Source organism: Camelus dromedarius, chromosome X (genome assembly GCF_036321535.1).
Source record: "Camelus dromedarius isolate mCamDro1 chromosome X, mCamDro1.pat, whole genome shotgun sequence".
Taxonomy (NCBI): domain Eukaryota; kingdom Metazoa; phylum Chordata; class Mammalia; order Artiodactyla; family Camelidae; genus Camelus; species Camelus dromedarius.
The window spans coordinates 109,682,501-109,700,871 of NC_087472.1; the positions used below are offsets into that span (position 1 = coordinate 109,682,501).

Consider the following 18,371-nt stretch of genomic DNA (forward strand, 5'->3'; position numbering starts at 1 on the left):
GGCTAATTTTATTTTCCATTACTGCGCTCTCTCCGAAGGGCGAGTGGCAGCGTCTCACCTTCAGACCTCCACCTTCCTTCCTTCATGGTCGCTTGACCAACCACTCTCAGTAGCACCCGGCCCACGTGTTCCCGGGACCCACTGCCCTTTGTTTTCTCTTGTTCCACATGCACTTAGGTCACAGCAAACGTTCATCTTCAGCATCGCTTCCCCTGGCGTTGGCTCTGCACTTTATCATACTCTGGTTCCCGTCACCCCGCTAGGTGACCCCTGCTGGGAAGCCCACACCCGAATGACAGGTAGACAACAATGCACTACCAATCACCAAAACCAATTAGGGACTTTAAAATAGCCAGAAAAACTAACACCTCTTTTAGTCCAACCCCATAAGCACTTTTCACCATTCTTCTTTTCAAGGTTCACTCCTCTCCAATCCATTCTTGCCTCACTTCTTAGTCTCCACAGAGGACACAGTCCTTCCCTCATCCTTCAAGTAGGAACTCCGCAGCCCCTACCTCCAGGTCCAGGAGTCGTCCAACCAGGGCACGTCCCCTCCTCACCCCTCATGTCCCCGCCTGAGAGCAGCCCCCACTTGTTCTCTGGATTCCATCCCCTCCTTCTCAGGGACATCACACTCGACTCCACCTTCTCTCTCTGCTCTTCCCGCTTCTACTAGAATATTCAGGAAAACATCTACATGTCATATCTTCAAGTCTCTCATCAAGAAAGGAAGGAAAGAAGGCAGGAAGGTAGGACAAAAGAACTGAGGGAGGGAGGGAGGGAGAGGAAAGAAAAAATGAAAAGGAAAGAAGGGGAACGTCTCCTTTATTCTGACTTCCCTCTCCAGTGACTACTTTCTCAGCTCCTGATATAATTTCCTCAGTTACTGTTTTCGTTTCCCCCTTTCCCGTTCTCTCTTCACACTACTCATTTGTCTTCCAAAACACGGCTCCTGCTAGGGTCACCATGACAGCCATCCTGCAGAGCTCAACGGATGCTTTTCGCTTTTCTTTCTTCTCCCAAAGTCAAATGTTCCTTCTCATTTTACTTGGTTGGCTTGGCCGCCCTCATCTATCTCTGGTTTCTTTTGCTTCAAATTACAGAAGGCCAGCTGTAACTATCTGAGGCAAAAGGAGAGAACATGGGGGGAACGAACAACACCAGCAGGGGAAGGAAGGCTGCTGGCACAGCTGGACACCGGGGACGGAATTCCACCAGGAGCCAGTCTGTGCCGTCTCCCCTTGGCTCCGACTCTCTCCACCTCCTGAGCATAGGAGTGTCCACGTCTCTCCACGCATGGGCTTTATTCTTTCCGATGAGCAGATCCAGCTGGAAACACGGTTGCGCAGGTGTCCCTCACCTTCAAGTTCCCACGCTTCCTATCTCTGAACCTCTGCACAGGAACAAAAGTGACTCTTAGCTCCAGTTTGAAGCTTCTCAGAAAGAACAGTCAATTGTCTTCTTGGGTCACACTGCACCACTGGAGCCATCAACTGTTGTCAGAACAGAGGAATTCAGAAGACTACAGGAAGATCTCATGGGTAATCCAGTTCCATTGCATCTCCAGGAAGAAATGTCTGCACAGGAGTAATTCTCTGCGGTGAGACAGGGAGTGCTGAGTAGAAGCACACTGGACCGTTGCTATGCGAGCCCTCAGGCTTTGGAACTTCCCTGACTTGTCCTCTCACTCCGACTTCCCACCTGAGCAACTCAGTTACACCCACGATGTTGTAATTACCGTCTGTATTAGTCAGGCTTCTCCAGAGAGACAGAACCAACAGGAGGTACATACATGTGGAAAGACACTTATTTTAAGGAACCGGCTCATGTTACAGAGGGGGAGGGAACGTTCTAAACCCACATGCCGGGCCATCACGCTGGAGACCCAGGAAGCGCAGACACTGTAGCTCAAGTCCGAAGGCCATGTGTTGGCAGCATTTTCTCTCACTCAGGAGAGGCCAGTCTTACGCTATTCAGGCCTCCAACAGATTGCATGAGCTCCCCAGCCCCTCATCAGGGAGGGCAATCTGCTTTACTCAATGTCCTCCCATTTAAATGTTAATCTCATTCAAAAACACCCTCACAGGAACATCCAGAATAATGTTTGACCACATTTCCAGACGCCACGGCCCAGCCAAGCAGACAAATATAATTAATCATCATTTCACCCCTAGCTCATCTTTCTCGTTTGAGATTCAGACCAGTAGCCAAGTCTACTTAATATTTACCTCCACTGAGGTTTCAAGGACACCTCAAGCTCACAGTTCCAGACAGGACTCATAACCTTCTCTGCAGGCTGGGCTCCTTCTAGCATCCACAGCGTCCTGCCCATCCAGTTAATCAAACCACAGACCTGAGATGCACCCTTGAGGGCTCCCCTCCCCAGCCTTCTCCCACCACCACCGAGACACCAATGAGCACCGTACCGTCAGGCTCGTCCCCAGACCACCTCTCAAGGGCATCTAACTTGTTCCACGCACCACAGGGCACCTGCACACGAGCCCTCTTTGTCTCTGAGCTCAATTGCCGTGACAGCCCTTGTCCCCTTCTTGCGTTTCTGTTCTCTCTCTTGTTCTTAAGGAACGGCTGAGACTCAGTACTTCCGAAAAAGCCCTACAAGACAGCCCTCCTTTTCCCCTCCCTATTTACCGTGTGCTCTGCCTCCAGCTCGTACTGCCCGGCCGCTCCCATCCCATACATTCTAACTCCGTGACGGCCTCTCGGTCCCTCTACCACCCATTCACCGTGTGCTCTGGGAGTGTGCCCTGGACAACTCACACCACCCTCGTCCCGAGCCCTGCTCCCGCTGGCCTGATGAACAAATACCAACTCATCAGGAAAACCTTTTCTGGCCCCCGACACAGGACACGTCTACCGACAAAATGTGTCACGTTTTAAGGGCGTATCTTTGTGAATATTTGTTTAGTATCTGACTCCCCACTAGCTGGATGGCTCCCTGAAAGCAGTGTGACGTGAGTTTCAATCAAGTAGTAAGCGCCCTAAAAAGGTTTGTTTACTGAGTGCTTTAAAGTTTCTCTTGGTTTTTATCTTCTTAAAATTTTCCTACTCAAAGTTGTAACCAAGAATAGCACCTCTCCATTTTGTCACTGATTTCTGATTCCTCCTCTGCCATCAACCTCCACAAAGAAAACTGAGCACAGATCCGACAGAACTGGGCACTGGCTGTGTCTTTCCAATTTAAACAGAAAAATTCCTTTCATTCAAACGAAAGCAGACATTCCATGAAGCCGCACATTCTGCTACGTCTTCCTGTTGAAGCTTTCTCAGTAATTTCTTGAAAATCATGACACCACTGTCAACCCTTCTGTGTCAAAAGCAAAGGTATCAGCATGACCCACAAAAAAAGCCGTTTATTAAATGTCCACAACAATGAGAATATGCAAAAACTCATTTAAAGATTCAGTCCAAGATGTAGTGCTATGCACTTAAGCAGAAGTTGGACTTTTTCTAGATTTAGTTTTAAAGAGCAATGAGAAAAAATAAGATAAAATAAATGAAACAGCTCCATGGGCCCATCTTCATCTTTCCAACAACTCCCCACACACGCCCCGTCACAGGCTTAGGTACTGACCTCTCAGCCCGTCGACCACTTCGTCACATTCACCTCGGCCATGCCGGCAATAACTAGGCTCCAAATGACAAAACCCAAGGAATTTTTCCCTGGTGTCCTCACAGCATTTGGCCAAGTCTTCTCATCTGGCACGTCTGATCTGCACAGGGCTTTTGAAGCAAATTCAGGAGCATTTCTGTGACAGGACAAGCACACCTGTCTTTCATCGTCACCACCACTCACTCCCGTCAGCCTTGGCAGAGTGCACCATACCCACAAGGAAGACACAGGGCTGTCAGCCTCTCATTAATGGAACACTTCCATAACACGTCTGCCTTCACATGTATGCACACCAGGCATGGCTAAGAACAAGCAGACGCCGAAATACGGTCAATGCGTCTCTGAGCTATGGAAGCTCTGCTACAGCAACAAGTTCTTTAAAAGCACACCCGAGCACACGCATAAAGGCACTGCACAAAGTCCTCCGATGTGAGTTTGATGCAATAAAACGTTAAGTGTGACCAACACAACTACATAATTCCTGGACGTTTAAATATGTGGAGGAACCCCTCAAATACAGCTGAAGGGTTAAACACTACGAGGAAAACCATGACACCCAGTGGCCAAAGACCTTCAACGCCGCACGACTTCTTCTGTGTCCTCTCTCTGTCACAGTCCTGCTTGTGTTGATCTGATCACAGGGGATCTATTTATTTACAGAAATTCATGATATTGAAATAGGTGATACATTCATGAGCAATTCTGTATTTTCACATGCATGCGTAATTCTACCTTTTATTTGAAAAATCGTGGATGCCAACGTTGTATACTTTGTGCACTGACAGTTCTGTTAGCTGATGCAGGCGCTACGTGAGGACACCTCTTAAAGATATATACCCACTTGCAGAGAGCCTCCTAATCTGCATGCATGATCAGAATTCACTCTGTGCTGGCCCACTTTATTTTTTCCCTTTGAAAACCCTTCAGAGAAACGTGTTACTTCACTTGGTGAACCAGTCACGGAAGCAGACCTTGTTTAGCTGGGCAGAGCATTGCCTGATAAACAGGGCCCTCTGGGAATGGGGAAGTCTACTCACACCTTTGCTGCCTCTCTTTTTTTGGGTCAATTTCATGTATTACTATTTTTTCTCCTGGGTGTGATCACTTAGATAAATCCGAGGAGGTATATCAGTTTTTAAAGAAAAAATTCCAGTCAGATTCCCGCCTTGTCAAAAAAATGATTTGTAACTCTGAGCATGTTCTTTAAGCCCCTGAAATTTTAGTGTCTTTACTTGAAATCTTGGGTTATACTTTATTTTATGCACCATGCAAAGTTATATTATTGACTATATTCCCTGGGCTGTACATTATATCGCTGTGACTTATTTATTTTTGTAACTGGTATTTTGTTTGTTGGTTTTGCTTTTTTTTTTTGCTGGGGGGGGGGGGTAATTAGCTTTATTCATGTATTTATTTTAATGGAGGCACTGGGGATTGAACCCAGGACCTCATGCATGCTAGGCATGCACCCTACCACTGAGCTACACCCTCCCTGCTCTAACTGGTATTTTGTATTTCTTACTCCCCTCACCTGTTTTATCCATCCTTCCACCCCACCTCCCTTCTGGCAACCATTAGATTGTTCTCTGTGTCTATGAGTCTGTTTGTTTTATTTGTCCTTTTGGTCTGTCTTTCACATTCCAAGTATAAGTAAAAACATACAGCACTTGTCTTTCTCTGTCTGACTTACTTTACTAAGCATGATACACGCACCCCCACCCAAGTCCAGCAATATTGCTGCAAATGGCAGAATTCCATTCTTTCCTATGGCGGAACAGTAGTTCACTGTGTGTGTGTGTGTGTGTATATACATAAACACAAAATGGGAAATCCATTATCCAACAGGATATCCATTATTCATTCATCTACTGATGGACACTTAGACTGCTTCCATGTTTTGGCTATTGTTAACTAATGCTGCCAGGACCATAGGGGTGCATGTATCTTTCCAAATTAGTGTTTCTGTTTTCTTTGGATAAATACCCAAGAGTGGAATTGCTGGATCATTCAGTAGTTCTACTGTTAATTTTTTTTCAGGAAACTCCATACTGTTTTCCCTAGTGGCTACACAAAAAACATTCCCACCAACAGTGCACAAGGGTTCCCTTTTCTGTGCCTCCTCAGCGACACTTGTTATTACTTGTCTTTTTCATGACAGTCGTTCTGACAGGAGTGAAGTGATAGTTCACTGTGGTTCTGATTTGCATTTCCCTAATGATTACTGATGTTGAACCGTTCACTGCACCTGTTGGCCATCTGTAAGTCTTATCTGGAAAATATCTACTCATATTCCTGCCCATTTTTCAATCAGATCATTTATTTTTTGATATTGAGTTGTGAGTTCTTTATATATGTTGTATATTAACCCCTTATCAGACGTATCATTGGCAAACCTCTTCTATTCAGTAGGTTGCCTTTTTGTTTTATTGATGGTTTCTTTCACTATGCAAGAGCTTTTTTTTTTTTTGTTTTTTTCTGCTAGTCCCATTTAATTTTGCTTTTGTTCCCTTGTCTGAGGAGACAGATCCAAAACAAGTATTCCTAAAACTGATGTCAAAGAATGTACTGGCTTATATTTTGTTCTAGGAGTTTTATGGTTTCAGGACTTACATTTAAGTCTTTAAATCATTTTGAGTTAATTTTTGTAATTTTTGTATTGTGGTCCAGTTTTTTTGGGTTTCTTTTTTTTGCTTGTAACTGTCCAGTTTTCCCAAGACCACTTATTAAAGAGACTGTCTTTCCCCATTGTATATTCTTGTCTCCTTTGTCAAAAACTGACTATTTTGTGTGGTCTATCTCTCCAGTCCCAGAATACAAGTTCTAATTGGCTTTCAATCACCTGTACCATACACCAAGCCCAACCCACAGGAGGCTAGCAGAGTGTGTGTCCACGAATGGTTACAGAATAACTGAGGTCTTGATGGGTTATGCCATTTCTAAACCAATTTTTAAATGTGAAAAAAAAAAAACCTAGCAAGCAATAAATAAAAAGCACATATTAAAAAACAAGCATAATATAGCCAAATTTAGAAAAAAATGATGAAGAACATGGTTTAAATGATTCAAAAAAAAAAACAATTTTCAAATTGTGGATATGGCAGGAATAGAATTAATTTATTTTTTTGGTTTTAGGGTCTGTGGAAACTTCATTATAAACAAGCAGGTTTTTATAGTAATTTTGAAGAAAGGAAGGAAGGAAAAAAGATACACTGTAAATTAGGTACACTAACCAAGAGAAATACATAGATAGTATAAATTAATATAAACGTGTTTCCACATATGAACACAGGGCAATTATCTATCATTTTGGGCCAGTGACATGGAGCTGTGTTTGTTAAAACATGTTATAGTTAATGTTCCTGAAAAAGATCTGCCCTAAATTCAGCCACTGCTTCATTGATTGATTCATTCATTAATCCATCCATTCACTCAAGATCTCAGCAAATATTTATAGTGATTTTCTTCTCAGTAAAAGACTCTGCTAACACTGTAAGATATCCACATCTGTTTGATGGTAACCTTGGGCTCTGTAAATTTACAGAAGTGTAGGAAATAATCTTCTTGTATCAATAAATTATATAACTGCACTTAAAATATCAGCTTTAATTTTAAGCCATGGGAAGAAGCAGAAAACAGTTTATATTCACCATCTATTGCATGTGTAAATATACAAATATTTACAATATATTATTAAAATGCACACATGGGGTACTATTAAATCATGTTTATGGATTTAGGAAAAAAGGCAGTTACACATACTGAGAGCCTCTCCTTCCTTCTACTAACAAGTTTCTAGATTCTACATTACTGTTTCTGTGTTTGGTAAAACAGTATTACAACCCAAAAGGGAATGATGGGGGGCAGGGGGCTTGGCCAGATGGCCATGGCGGGAAAAGCAGGTGATCCCATCAAATTCCATTCCAAATGCCTCCTAGGAATCACTCTGAGGCAGTTAGATTTTGTTCCCTGGACCCTTGTGGCAGCTGATGAGACTTAGAAATAAGCACATGTATCTACACTGAAAAAGAAATACGCTACAGCACCAATTCACAGCTCTGTGCTAAGCACCTGAAACGATCCAGAAGAATCTGTGCAACCGTAAATCGGAAATGACACCTATTACAACACAGGGCTGCAGCACGGTCGCGCTGTAAAGTCACGTGAAGCTGTGTAACCTTTGGCTGATACATTCTCTCAGTCCAAACTGCCGGATACCACGCGCATCTATGACTGGGGACATGTGTACGAGTCAACAGCCAGTGTTGATACAGCTTCCAATGTCTCATTTCACTAATGAACCCCGGTGTTCCTTTGTTAGCTGCATGGCAAGGGCAGCGATGTACATGAAACCCTCCTAGACTCAGGAGATGTTCAAGTTAATTTACTGTAATATAAAGATTATGACATATGATAGATTTTCCTAAATAAGTAATAAGATCTAAAGGAAGATTTTGCTCCTTGTGTATCAGTAATGAATCCAAATACATTAAGGTTTTAAGTAAATACCTATCTTCCCTAAGTTAACTTTACCTTAAGCAGCTCCTTTTCTGTTTACACACAAAAATGTTACAAATTCCAATTTAAAAATCATGTTTTCAATTCGCACTCAGAAACAATGTATTTTGGGCAAAGAGAATCATTTAAAAATACATCATAGTTAGATAAACGTTTTCAATTCAACTCACAGAAAACAAGCCAAAATGACCTAAAACGAGGAAGAGAGGTTTAGAATAGGGGTCAGTGAATGAGAGCCTGCTGACCAAGCCCAGCCCCCATTTTTGTGTAAAGGTCTTACCGGACATAGCCACGTCTGTTAATTCATATACTGTCTATGGCCACTGTCAGGCTAAGGCAGCAGAGTTGAGCAGGTGATGCAGACACCACACTGCCTGCCAAGTCAGTAATATATATTATCCATCCCCGTACAGAAAAGGCTTGCTGGCCCTTGGCTTAGAGCTGTGGACCTCAAACTTGTATTTGCCTCAGAATCCCTGGAGGTTTGAGACTTACAGATAAGCTGCCCCCACCCCCCAGGGGAGGTTCTGATTCAGCAGGTCTGAGGAGGGGCCTGAGAATTTGCACTGTAACCAGCTCCCAAGCCACATTGACACTCCTGGACCAAAGACCACACTGCGAGAAACCCTACTGAGGACCAAACCTCCCTCTCCGTAGTGGCATCAATTTCCTCTGCTTACATGACGACACCGTGAAATGGCTGACAACGGGGCTGAATTCGCAACTTTCACGGCACCTTTAATCCAAACGTTATCCATCACCAATTCCTTTCTCGTTTTTGTTTTTTGAGGGGTGGGTAATTAGCTTTATTTATTTTCACAGGAGGTACTAGGATTGAACCCAGGATCTCGTGCATGCTAAGCACACACTCTACCACTTGAGCTGCACCCTCCCCCTTCATCACCAAGTACTCTTATCAGTTGCTCTCAAGTGCAGGTAATCATTACCCACCTCCCTCACTTGACTGATGAGGGGCTTATGTCATCACAGAGGCTAAGTGGCTCGTTCTGGAATAGACCCGAAGCCAATAGTAGTGGGGGAATAAAACTCCAGATTTCTTCAGCAATTACTGGGCTCAGCAGCAGGTCACACGGTCTTTTCATAGACATTCTAGAGTCGCATGATGGAAAAAGAACCAGAGGTCAACTTGCCAGTCGCCTTGCTTCTAAGCCCTGGGCCGATGCAGGACTCCCCAGCTACTCAGTTTCCTCAATTCCATACTCCAACTACAGAGAAACGGAAGAAAGCAACTTTCCACACACGCTCAGGGTTGGAGCTCTCGGTAAGATCTAGGTGCCGTTTGCTTGCAATTTCAAGAGAATTCAGTAAGGGCAAAATGACCTTGAAAATTCAATGAACTCACTCTCTGGCAGTAAAGTGGTGATTCTGCTTTCTGTGATTACATTCCACTATTTGGGAAAGGATTTTCAATGCCAGTGTTATCAAGATTATCTATTATACCAGGAGTAAGGAGTGAAGTTTCTAAAGACATGATTGTGAGTCAATTACACCGTATGACAGCTGTGCAAACTAGGACAATACATAAGATCTTTTCACAAATGCCACATCCAGTCAAAATGCAGGCTCAATTAACCCAGATTACCACCCAGATTAGTGACATTAGTATCTTTCAAAACTCTTGGCATAAATGGCTCTTAAAAGAGAATCACATTTATGGTTAGTGATTTCAAAAAGATGAAGAGGAAAACAACAGTAGTTCTCAGGTCAAGTTCACAGTTAACTAAAAGCCAGCATTGAGAACATAATGAAAGATTTAAAATGTCATATGACATGTGAATGTTGAAGCCATCACTTAATGAAGGGTTCAGATATTATCTCCTTCCAAACGAAGAATGGCAGAACTAAACTTACAAGAGAGAGAACCACAATTCGATTATCATCATTTTGCTTTGGCAACCACACCTGTCCTTACAAAACATGCCCTTTTCCTGATGGCTGGCATCCCCCACAACGGAAAATTCAGTGCAGCTGAGAAAGAACATGAAGCCCCATCGGAATTTCTCTGCTGTTAAAGGCATCATCAAGCTTCCAGCAGATAATGAGAACACTGCAGTACACCAACTTCCGGAAATCCACACCAACCGCCCACATTCCTCGTCCACCAAAGGGGGTCTAGTATCAGGTACGAAGTCATACGTTACACCTTAAGAGGAACATACAGATTTGTATTTCACTCTGATGGCTATCTGGAACCAAACTCATTCCAAAAAGTCATCTACTTGGACACAGTGCTATCTTCAGTAAACTTCAGTTTCTTTTTAGCACTGTTAAAATCTGTGAATGCTGTGTTGATTACAGCTCCAGTTCTCAGTGGTGTTGTTTCTGCTCCCTGGGTACCAGGAGCCGACCTCTCACTTGCCCTCATCTCCTCTTGTTCCTCAGTTTGTGGTCCTCTCCTTGATACACAGAGCACTGTTCCTTTCTCCATCTTCCTATTTCTATTAACCTTTTCCTTGACAGAACAAACAAACCACGATGACTTTGTCATTTGGCTGTCCCCCGACACTGACTGCTCCAAATATTCCCTGTCTTTCCTTCAATCTTTGTCATCATTTGGGATGCCTTCGGCTCAGACATCTTGTATCAAGGATTCCTCTCTTTGGCCACCAGTGCTTCTATTCCTCTGGCTCACGTCCTCCTGGAAACATTTTCCAACTGCAGCCCCTCCATTCCACCTTCCCCCTTCCATCATCCAGCTACCTCCCGTCTCCTTGGGTATCCAGCCAATGCCTTCAGCTCCCGTGCTCTACACCCACGCCCCTATCAGAAGTTCATTACTAAACCGATCTATACCACGTATATTGGCGTACGTGTCCTGTATTTGCATTTGTTTAATTATCATTGCCCTTCCAGAGGTATAGTATCTTCATTTTACAGATGAGAAAACTGAGAAACAAAGTACCTGCCTAGAATTACATGCAAGATTCAGACTGGACAGCCTAGCCTAGCCTTCCTCACTGGGGCTTCCATTTCTCTGCACCAGTCAAGACCACAAGCACATCTCTCCTGGTGAATGGGGTGCAGGAACCCTGATAACCCAAACACAGTGCAAGTGGCCAGTACATCAAATGAAGCCAACAATCAGGGAGAAACGTACAAAACACGGAGTACTGAGCAAGGAGAGAGCAACTCCTTGTGGTACTTAGTCTCTGGTTCTAGGTTTTTAGGCACTTACTATATATCCTTACATTTCTCACATTTTTCTGAGTCTTTGCATAGATGATGCTTTTTTTTTTTTTTCCAATGCCTAAACCTTAGGTCCCATGATTATATCCCTCATTTTCAGCCGAATTGTGGACTTTCCTATGAAGAGGAAACTGAAGTTCTCAGATCGGGACTTTTCCTGTGAAAATGACATTTTCACCTACGAGAGGGGCTATCTTTCCTTCCGTATCTCCCACTGCAACTGCAAAGATGCCTACTGTCTGCCTGTGTTCTGGAGCCCACTGATTCCTGACGTCTCACGGTATTTGCTAGATCCGTTATCTGTTCTCCTTCCAGAATTCTGTGCTCTCCCTCCGATGCTTCCTTTCCCACCCCCATTTAAAGACACTCATTTTAAAAATAAGCAAAACAAACCCTCTCCTTCACCTTCAGGCTACTTCCCAGACTCGTCCTCTCTAGACAGCCAGGGGTCCCTACATCTGCATTCTGCACTTTCTCAGCTCTCATTAAACTTTCCCTTCAAATGGAAAGAAACCACTCTAAGCAAGAGAGAAAATGCTGAAACACGTTTTTTAAACACTTAGAAACACACTTTTAAAACATTTAGTAAATCTTTGCCTATAGCATAGATTTACAGGAAATTTACAAGAATGTTAGAGCATTCCCCGGGCTGTTAACATCGTCAGCATGCATCCGGTACTTTGTTACAACTAACGAACTGACAGTGACACATTATGATTAACTCATGTCTATACTTTATCTGGATTTTCTCAGTTTTTCCTTAATGTCTGCTCGTTGCACTGGGATCCCAACCAGGGTATCTCACAACTTTCAGTGGTCGCATCTTCTCGGTCCCCCTTAGGCTGTGACAATTTCTCAGACTTTCCCTGTTTCTGATGATCCTAACAGCTTTGAGGGATACAGGCCAGGTAGCCTGCAGAATGTCTTTCAATTTTGGTTTTTCCAGTGCTTTTCTCATGATTAGATGGGGGTTATGGGTATTTGGGAGGGAGACCACGGAGGTGAAGTGCCCTTCTCATTCTATTATATCAAGCTTACACGCTGTCAACATGACATGTCCTGGTTGGTGCTGACCATCACTGGGCTGATGGCACGTTTATTATCAGGTTTTCTGACTAGAATAACTTCTCTTCCTTTACTTCTGAGGAACATTTTAAATAACAGAAGATACAAATATTTAACTTTGGAGTATCTAGAACACCAGTGAATGTTGTCACACCTACGCATGTGTGTGAGCAGTCCTTTGTGGAAGTGCACCTTGATTTTGCACAAGGATAGAGAGGCACAGTGAGAGGGAGAGACACAGAGCAACCCAAGCACTCCAGAGAAGAGAGACTTCAAGTGACCCAGGGAACAAAAGCATCTGGGATTGAACAAGCACCCTGTGCTGAATGTGGAATCGTGAATTTCAGTGGATGGAGAGGGTTATATTCTTCAATATTTGTGAAGCAAGTTAAGTCACTGTAACGCAGACTCTAAACACAAAAGTTCAAGTAGGCTAGACGTTTGCTTCTCTCTCATGCAAGAGCCCAGAGGTGGGCGGATGGCCAAGGGCTGGAAGGTTAGCTTGCCATCCTCAACACATGACAACTGCTCCATTTGTCAACGCTGGTAAACCAACAGGAAGGAAAGATGAATGAAAGGCATCTGTCTTTCTTTCTCAAGAATCAGAGGCAGAAATTGTTCATGTAACCACTGTTATATCCCACTGGCCTGACCTTAGCAATGTGAACGCATACCAAGCTCCAAAGTAGTGAGGCAGGGCAGGGTCTAACTGGATGCCCATTTGTTTGCTAAAAGTTGGTTAGGTTTATATGAATAAACAATCTAGAAGAGAATGGCTACTGGGAGAAGAAATACTGGTCAAAATGAGCAAATCCTTAAAGAAGTTGTGGTGTATTTATACAATGGAGTAGTACTCAGCCATAAAAAAAGAATAGAATAATGCCATTTGCAGCAACATGGATGGACCTAGAAATCGTCATTTTAAGTTGAAGCCAGAAAGAGAAAGGAAAATACCACACGATATCACTCTGAAAAATCTAAAAAAAAAAAAAAAAAAAAGAAAAACAAGGACACTATGAACTCATCTACAAAACAGAAACAGATTCACAGACATAGTAAACAATCTTATGGTTATAGGGGAAAGGGGGTGGGATGGGATAAATTTGGAAGTTTGAGATTTGCAGATGTTAGCAACTATATATAAAAATAGATTTTTAAAAGTTTCTTCTGTATAGCACAGGGAACTGTGTTCGATATCTGGTGATGATCTTTAATGAAAAATATATGGAATATATGTATGTATGTGCATGACTGGGACACTGTGCTGTACACCAGAAATTGACATATTGTAACTGACTGTACTTCAATTAAAAAAAAAAAAAAAAAGGAAAAAAGAAATCAATAACAAAAAAAAAATAGCAGATCTTTAACTGAACCCGTGGTGTCAGGTTGTTTCTCATTTGTTCAAATAAAGAGAGAACATCTGGAGCAAAGCTGCAAATCGAATCAGCATCTCGTTGAGTTTACTAATCTGCGTCATTATCCAAACCCCACCCACACATCTTGAGCGAGTGAGTCAAAGGGGCTGTGATAGAAAAAAATGCACCTGAAGTTTAAGTTTAGCCAGTGGCCCTCATCTCTGCTGCTCTCCCCAGAAGTGCAAGGTTAATTTTGCTTCACTGTTTCAGTAAGGAGGCCTTTTCAACAGGCTTTCAGGTGGGCTTCCTATCATACACATCCTCACTCTGTGGATCATGCAAAGCTGGGGGATTCTCCAGGTGCCTCCCCTGTCTGTTCCAACTGTGCACTCAGGTCCTGGGGGAAGGACAGGGTGAGCTCTCTGCCTGCGCCCCAATTCTGTGTTTCTCTGACTCCCAGAATGCCCCACTCTGACTGGTGGGATCATCTACACTCTGGGACCCAAGGGCTGGAATCAGAGGTAGTGTTAAGTACAACCTAAGATACAATGAATTCCCCTTTTGTAGTTTTCAGACACCCAGGGAAAGGGTCCCCAGCGCCCTGGAGGAAGGCTCCAGGAGGATGTGTAATCCGCACAGGAGCACCATCTCAGCTACCTGGTCTTGGATGCATGGTTTCCCCTCTAGGCAGAGGTCTCGGGCTGACTGAGATACTAAGACTGCTTCTGAGCTCAACCCGGCTTCTGTCTCCTAGTCCTAACATGTTTCATGTGCAGAGATCAAGTAGGAGCAGTAGTAAGAGTCCTAAACCCTCCAACACAAAGAAAATGAAAAAGAGGATGAGACGGAGGATATGTAATGAGCGGACCTATCATGGGACCTGAAAACAACTAGGAACACAGAAAAGTGACAGATCTTGTCCTTATACCCTGCTGAAGGTTGTACCTTTTTTACATAACCATGCCAGTTCTTTACAACGTATTCAGCAAAAGCAACCCTGTGATACCATGCTGAAGTGACTGAATTTAAGGATCTACTGTTGATATTTATAATTGCCCAGACATGGAAACAAGCTAAACTTCCATCGAGAGATGACTGGATAAAGATGTTTATTTATACAATGGAATACTACCCAGGTATAAAAAAGAATAAAATACTGCCATTTGCAGCAACATGGATGGACCCAGAGATCGTCACTCTAAGTGAAGTAAGCCAGAAAGAAAGAAAAATACCATATGATATCACTTGTATATGGAGTCTAAAAAAAATGACACATAATGAACTCATTTACAAAACAGAAACAGACTCACAGACACAGAAAACAAACTTACAGTTACCAGTGGGTAGAGTGGGTGGAGAAGGATAAATTGGGAGTTTGGGATTTGCAGATACACACTACTATATATAAAATATATAAACAACAAGGTCCTACTGTACAGCACAGGGAACTATATTCAATACCTTGTAATAATCTATAATGAAAAAGAACATGAAAAGGAATATATGTGTAACCGAATCACTATGCTGTACACCAGAAATTAACACAACATTGTAAACCAACTCTGCTTCAATAGAAAAGGACCTACTGTTGAGAGAAGCCTAATAAAATAGTCCAGTGATAAGACATACTTATGCCTGAGGCCGCTGCATTACCTATGAAGACATAACCCCCCTCCATGAGCAAGGAGAAACATTGTCAGTAACTCTGCACTCTGAGCATTTTGGAGTTTTAAAAATAGGTATCACAGTAAAACTACATAAATTCAGTCAATGCTTCATCATTTACCCATCTCAATGGCAAATGCGGGAAAACAAACAGGAAGACACGTTCATAATCTTCTGACTCAAGGACAAAATGCAATTAATGACAACCATTTCAATACCCAAACTTGACTACTGAATTTCAAAACAAAAATTCCAGCTAAAATAAACTTTGTAAGTTAGAACAGTCTTAAATTCCGAAGAAGCCTGAAATGAAACATGTCTCTTGATATATTTACTAAATTTACTGAAACAATGCTTTGGATACCTTTAAAAAGAAGTTTCACCTTGCTTTCAGCTTAATTAGAAATAACTTGATTCACTCTCTTCTCTGTAAAAAGAAATGGGGAGGGTTTTGTTCTGTTATATAGGGAACACTTTTTAGCAAACAAACATCAGAATCAGTTTCTTTGTGCATGCAAGGCACAATATTCAAATGTAATCTGTGTCTTTCTTGACATAAGTGACACGCTGACAGATTCAATTTTGTTTTAAGACCTGCTCCAGCATTGACAGAATATTAAGCATCTTACTGCTATGGATGTGCACCATTCGAATTTTGTGTAAATTTTTGCTTTCTAATAATGAACTTCCAACAAAACAGCTAGTCAAGTAATCGCCATTTGAGTGTTCAAGGTTGATGGACAGCACTCAGTAGTTCTGGCTAATGAGGCACTGAAATGATGAGCAGAGAGACCGAGGGATTGATGCTGTTAGCTGGGAAGTGCTGAGGACTTCTCCAGGGATGGATGCCAGGGGAAACACTGAGGATGAAGCAGAGGGATGGATGCCAGGGGAGACACTAAGGATGAAGCAGTCTGCACATTCGTAAACGACAAGGGCATAACCAGATGAACTCAACAGAGTGGAGGGGCTCACTTACCATCAGATGTCCTTGGAGTTCTGGCATCCACCGGTGCCTCTCACCACGATGGAGGTTAAACCTTCTGTTTCTTCCAGTGACTACAGTTGGGCTTCACTCACCTGAAACCAAAGGTTTCCTGATCAGTACACAGCTACCTTCCCAAGATGAATTAACCTCTTTGTTGTGTATTGGTCTGATGTGATTCTAAGCCCACTTATTCACGACAAAGACGGAGCCATCTCTGTAACTACAGCTGTTTTGATATAAAAGGGAAAGTGCTGGGTCAGGATGGCATCAGGGCCGTCTGTAGTTGCTCAGAAGCCCTCGGTGCTCAGCCGCTGGGGGCACATCAGCAAAAACAGAAGCAGCGATAGTAGGGCCGTCAGACTGCACGCCCAGAGTTTGTGCAGACTGTCTGAGACGGTTCTGTCTGACTCTATGCTCACCTAAAGAGCTCTCTGAAGAGCTGGTGGCATTAGCTCCTGCCTGGGCAAAACGACCCCTTGCCACCAGTGGTGGAAACCATGCAGTCCCAAGGAGACAAATTTACCCAGCAGCATCCACGCCCTCACTCCCCAGCAAGCTGCTCTAGCAACAGGCGGTGCTCACTTTGCACAGGCACCGAGACAGAGCCCCAGGTGGCCGAGCCAACCCTTCCGAGAACCACCTCGTAGAAAGATACACCTCAACTAAATCTGGATTTTATTCCTTTCATCCCTTCCTTGCCTGGAACAACAGTGTCATTAAGCTCTTATTGGTTTGGAGTATGTTGTTTCTTTACTGGCTTATTAAGAGACATTATCCTGTACACTACTGCCTTGTGAAATTATAATTTCTGCAGTGAACCTGTATTAAATACATTATTGGCAAAGACAACCTCAGTCTCTGAGCTGGACAGAATACTTTTTCGAAAGAGCATGCTATCCATAAAAACTGACCTTGAGGAGAACTAAGCAATCTTTTTCTTCCTAGACTGGGGTAATGAGAACAGAAACGATCGGAATGTTTCGCATGAATTTCATGTTGGTTAAGACCGGGAAACTCACAGCAGTGATACTTTCTGATATAAAACTCAAAAATGGTTTTAATGACAACTCTTTAAGGTTTTTACCTCTTTCAGAAATAAACATGAAAGTAACAAGTCAACATATAATTTTCCTGTTCAAATGGTAATTAGGAAAAAATGCCCGAGTATACTATTTTAGAAACATGAAGAACAGAGGCTGCTTTCAACTTCTTGGCTTGCCTTCTTCTGACATCAAATTGCATGCAGTTGTGCCTGCATGGGGATTCATGCAAAGATGACTGAATTCAGTCACTGTTAGATACTAGACCTTTTTAGTTAAATTTATCATGAAGTTTGAATCCGTAGCCCCCAGACAGCATTGGAAGTAGCAGAAAAAACTCAATGATGTTGTTATTTCCTTTTGAACACATGCCCCAGGGCAGCAAGGGGTCAATGGCACCTGGCCTCTTGCAGCATTATTGATACGTCAGAATCTGCATTTTAAATCATTCCGTTTTTAACAGGGTTGTAAGCTGAAACTCAAAGCTCTTCTTTGCAATGCTTTGCCAAGTTAGGTATCTATGTACGTATCAAACTACATTTGCTCACAGTTTCTGTTTGGAATGTCATCCATTACCACCTGTCCCCTGGCTTAGAGGAATAATTACCCTGCACCCACTCTGTTATAACACTGCTGAGCAAGGATGTACTGCACAAAACCCTCCAAGATTTCAAGGTCACACAGATCAGTGGCTCGACCTTGCTGAATTCTATTCACCCTTACAGGACACTTGATAAACGGACCCCTGGTGAAGGAGCTCACTGGTATTGCTGGTACGACTCCGAGACACACAGCCAGTGGCTTTTCTCGACTGGAGCATTTGCCATCCTCCATTGTCTCAGACCCCACATTCCACCTAAACCAGCCTGCGTCCTGTCCTTTACGGAGGGTGGTAAGCAGGA

At 43.1% G+C, this 18,371-nt stretch overlaps 1 long non-coding RNA gene across 2 annotated transcripts in view; it reads right to left on the reverse strand.

The window, feature by feature from the left end:
• The window catches only part of LOC135320091 (uncharacterized), a 483,416-nt gene that overhangs the window by 309,750 nt on the left and 155,295 nt on the right, over positions 1-18,371 (reverse strand). For both annotated transcript variants that reach the window (XR_010379267.1, XR_010379268.1), the window contains one exon: positions 16,421-16,521. This is a non-coding gene — a long non-coding RNA (uncharacterized LOC135320091). The remainder of the gene's footprint in view (positions 1-16,420; positions 16,522-18,371) is intronic.